Here is a 5,000-nt window from a genome sequence, read left to right on the forward strand (position 1 = left end):
TTCTTCGATCAGAGTATAGAATCATCCGCCAACTTCATTGTAAAGAAATTTATAATATATCAAGCCATCATGCCAAGTGAAATCAAATGGCTATTTTAACGTGTGCAAAGCAGCTAAACAGTTTCCCTCTTTTGTTCACTCATTTTCAATTGTTTGTCGATAACAGTTTGCGAGGGGTGTACTAACTTCTGGGTCTCTTGTCCAGAAAAGCAGTGAACACTTTTCTTAAGACAGGTTGTGGTAGCCACACGTAATTCGATGGGTCGAAGTTTGTTCTGAGATTTAACTGATTTGTTATGATCTGAGCTCAGGCTTAGCATGCAGCTGGTTTGTATGTATGTATGTATGTAAATCTTTATTTTAAACACGGAAAATCATCAGTTAAGCTTAAGTTAAAAACTAAAACTAATTACAACTGCTTTACATGATTGCCGTGTGGGAATCCGATATATCAGCTACCTTCTTGATATTTCGCTTAAAATGCTCAACGGATGCAGCATTTTTTAAGTTTTTGGGCAAGTTATTCCATAGCATGGCCCCGCTGTAAGAGAAGCTTCGTTTCAAATAATTGGTGCTTGGTTTGGACAGGGTCAGCCTTCCCTCAGAGTTTCTTAAGTTGTAAGCAGAGTGACGCTGAGAGAAAAGACTTTGTAGATAATCCGGAGCAAGGTCATTCATGGTTTTATACATCATCAAGGCTTTTTGTTTCTTTCGGCGAAGAGATAGCCTCTCCCAGCTGAGGTTGGAAAGAAGGTGGTTTGAGCTCGCATCAAAGGGTGATTTAGTAATAACTCTGGCTGCGCGATTTTGTAATTTTTGAAGCTTATCACTCAAGTAACCACTCAAACAGTCCCAGACGGGGCTGCAGTAATCAAAATGAGGCATAATTAAGGTGTTATAAATTAGAATTGCAGTTTCTTTGGATATAAACGGCCGCACACGTTTTAGGGCGCCTATAGCTGAAGAGACTTTCTTGCAAATCTCTTCAACGTGTTTGCCCCAAGAGAGGTGAGCATCTATGGTAAGACCCAAGGATTTGGTATGAACGACTCTCTTGATAATTTGGTCATCAATTCTGATTACTACATCGTCACATTGGGCAGATAGCCTTTGTCTTGATCCAATAATCATTAGCTCAGTTTTAGCAACATTTAGACTGAGCTTGTTAGCTTTCAGCCAACTGCTAAGGCTATTTAATTCAGGGGTTAGAGCTAGCTTAAGTTCTGTTAACGTTTTAGCAGATAAAGTAAGGTTGGTGTCATCGGCAAACATTCTTGGTACGGCGCCCCGCAGGGAGTTGGGAAGATCATTAAAGTAAATTAAAAATAGCAAAGGACCCAATATGCTACCCTGCGGCACGCCGCAACTGAGGGTACGAGCAGATGATAGTTTGCCACTGACATTACATCTTTGGGTTCGGCCACTTAAGTACGACGAGAACCATTTTATGGCCGCCTGATCGACACCCAAATATGACATCTTACGCAAGATGATCTCATGATCGATGGTATCGAATGCCTTAGTAAGGTCAATAAAGACAACGCCATTTAAAAGGCCATTGTCGATGTTTACTGACCAAGCATTTGTTGCCTCAAGCAAAGCCGTGAGCGTACTATGTAGAGAACGGAACCCTGATTGGCAACCCAGTAGCAATTTGTTAACATCTAGATAATGGAAAAGTTGATTATAAACAATTCTTTCGAAAACTTTCGAAATTATAGGGATTACAGATATTGGCCTGTAGTTGTTAGGGTCAGATTTAATGCCCTTTTTAAAAAGTGGAGTCACTTTGGCCGTTTTCCAATCGTTTGGATATATCCCAGTTAGAATAGACTTTGAGAATATTGAGGTAAGAGAGGGCGCGATGATATTAGCCGCCATTTTCAACAATTTACTCGGAATCATATCAAGACCGGTGGCTTTCTTTTCATCAATTTTCGACAAAATGTTAGAAACAATATCAACACTCGGAATTTGCAGAGAAAACGAATGGTCAGTGGGCTCTAAATAAGACTCAGGATTAACGTCGACAGCAGGAATATCTTGTGCTAATATTTGCGCAACATTAGTAAAGTGATCGTTAATAGTTTCCGCAATGTCCATAGGGTTGCTTGCTATTTTATTATCTACCTTGATCTCCAAAATATTCGTGACTTACCACTGTTACGTGAAGTTAGCTCGTTGATAACATTCCATGTTTTGCGTAAATTACCTTTGCTGGCTTCCAAGTTGTCAGAAACATAGAGTTTTTTTGCGAGTTTAATTGCGTTGTTTGCCTGGTTTCTTGCACACCTAAATTGATCCCATGTAGCCGGGTTGTTGGAGGAGATTGCCTTCTTTTTAAGAAAATCTCGTTTTCGGATTTTGTTCAGTAACTCTCTGGTAATCCATGGAGATCGTTTTTTTCGAATTCTTTTGGATTTAAGTGGTGCGTGTTTATCGACGCAACCAAGAAACATTTCTTTCCATATACGCCACATTTCATTGGGATCAGAATACAAATCAACATTGGCCCAAGGTAGTTGATTGAGGTCACTTAAAAATTTTCCTCTGTTAAAGTGTTTAAATTGCCGTGTTTCAATCACGCGAGGGCCAGTACGGCAGTATTGAGTCTTACGTGACAAAAAAACAAGAGAATGATCACTTATGCCAAGGTGAATGACACCGGAATTTGTAACCTTCTCTGGGGAGTTCGTTATGCATAAATCAATTAATGTTTTTGAGTCCGGGGTGACACGTGTTGGTTCAGTGATTAACTGACTAAGACCATATATATCGAAAATGTTTATCAGATGGGAAGAATTAACTGCAATTGCTTCAGGCAACAAATTGCAGTTGATATCACCAAGTAAATATAATTCCTTATTTTCCGCGTCAATTTTTGCAATAACATTCTCAAATTCGCTAAATAAATTGGGTGGAGAACTTGGGGGTCGATACCAAGTACCGACCAGAAATGGTGTACTTCGTGGCTTACTGATTTCAACGAAAAGACACTCCAAAAGATCATTATTTAAATCATTGCGTATTCGATAGTTCAGATTAGTGCGAACGTATGTACATACTCCACCACCATTTCTTCCGTTAATTTTACGATCTTTTCTGACTATTTCAAAGCCAGGTATGTATACTTCGTTATCACGTACTGTAGAGTCTAATTTTGATTCGTTGATATGTAAAATATCAACTTTAGAAGAGGACATAAAAACTCTAAGTTCGTCAATATGAGACAACAGACTATTAATGTTAAGGGACGCTATGGCTAAACCTCGACCAGGGACCTGGAAGTTTTGTTTCCACTCCCCAAGTATGATAAAAAACGAGGCTCAGTGATCATGATAATGCATCATGTTCGTTACACCACCGAACAAATAAAGCACCCTGACAGAATGATAGCACCACCACATCTAAATAAATAAGCACCTAATATAATGGAACGACCACCTCCAATAGAGCAGTTTTCAGTTGAGTGTCGCAAAACCAAAATGAAATTACACAGCCGATCATGTTTTCAAGGAACCACACACTTTAGCCAACCGCAGATCGAAGGAATTCATGACTTGGTTTTACTAGCCAATCAGAGCGCGAAGGAAGTAAAGGCCGCCGGCGCCAAGCGCGGGAAAACGATAATTGGAATTAGTTTTGCATCTGATTGGTTGAAAAGTTCTGGAAGTTTTGTTTGATCCAATCAGAGCAAACCAGACTCAAAACAAATGCCATCGCGTGATTATTCTCGACACTCAGTTCAAAACTCCTCTAATGAAAGAAGCTGCATCGAATAAAAAGAGAGCATTTATAAACTGCATGAAAGAAGCACCAAATGTAATGACAAAACTACCGTCCGTATATAATGGAAAATCCACCCTAAAGAATGAAAATAAGTTTCAAGAATTTTAAAGATATATGGTATTCCATACAAGAGTGGCCGAACTTTAGGATTTTTTCTGCAATCACTGTTCTTCATTGTAATGTAATGTAATAACTTCCTCTCTTTCTCCAAACGTGAGCTTAGCAGATGTGGTATCCCTGAATATCCATGTTGTTTAATTAGTCTAACCCACTTCCCTTGGTTTCAGGTGAATTCCATCTACCCTTTCCGAGGCATAGAGTTCACCTTGAAGCCTGGAGATAATATAACCCTTGATTTGACAAATGAAGGAATTCCTCAAGATGCCTATCAAGTCATCGTCTACGCAAAAATTGCAACGGGCAGTAATCAGGGTACCGACGTCGACGGTGTGATGACAGTAAGCTCCGACATTCCCAACGGCCTGATTGAGAGGAAGCTCTATTGCCGCTTTTATCGGCAAGACGCGTGGTCGTGGAATTCAGAAAATATTTCACTTCCCATTGGAAGCGAGAGGGTTGTGAATGCCTCACTGGAAGGTCCCAACGGAGCCCCGAAGGTTATAGCATCTGTTCAAATTGTGGGTTACATTATGTGATAAAATCAATGATCTCAAACCATCGGCGTTTCTAGCTAGTTTCGTTTGCTGAATGATAGTAATAGAAGCTAAGCTTTAAACAGTAATAGTAGCAGGAATTGGGAAGTGATTTGTTTTTTTCTTTAGGATAGCATGTTTTTCTCTTATCAGCTCTATGAAAGTTTATAGATACAAGGCAAGACTTGATTTGTATTCATTTTTGGTGATAATAAAATAACCGCTTAAAGAAAAATGCAATTGTTTCATGCCTTGGGTGTTCATCTGACAAGACAAAGATGTTAGTGTGCGCGTGCCTGGACTGAACTTTACTGGACACAAGTCCCGACAAAATGTAGGGATTGGCAATCAGAATTACGACCACTAACTCCAAGGCCATTCCGAAGTTCAAATGAGGACCGGGACCAGTTTTTCAGTTTCTATCTAATTCGAAATTGGGGCCCATAATGAGAAAGATTAAATGAAAATTAATTCGTTTACGAAGTCTACAGTTGTTTTGTTAGATTACAACCATGTAATAGGATTTAAAAGATCAGAAAACTTACAGGCCTTGTATGG

At 39.4% G+C, this 5,000-nt stretch overlaps 1 long non-coding RNA gene across 1 annotated transcript in view; it reads left to right on the forward strand.

Moving 5' to 3' along the window:
• The window catches only part of LOC138011232 (uncharacterized), a 12,327-nt gene extending 7,650 nt beyond the window's left edge, over window positions 1–4,677 (forward strand). Inside the window, exon 3 of the long non-coding RNA XR_011124663.1 lies at window positions 4,077–4,677. This is a non-coding gene — a long non-coding RNA (uncharacterized lncRNA). The remainder of the gene's footprint in view (window positions 1–4,076) is intronic.
• Window positions 4,678–5,000: the final 323 nt, after the last annotated feature.

This window comes from Montipora foliosa, chromosome 7 (assembly GCF_036669935.1).
Source record: "Montipora foliosa isolate CH-2021 chromosome 7, ASM3666993v2, whole genome shotgun sequence".
Taxonomy (NCBI): Eukaryota; Metazoa; Cnidaria; class Anthozoa; order Scleractinia; family Acroporidae; genus Montipora; species Montipora foliosa.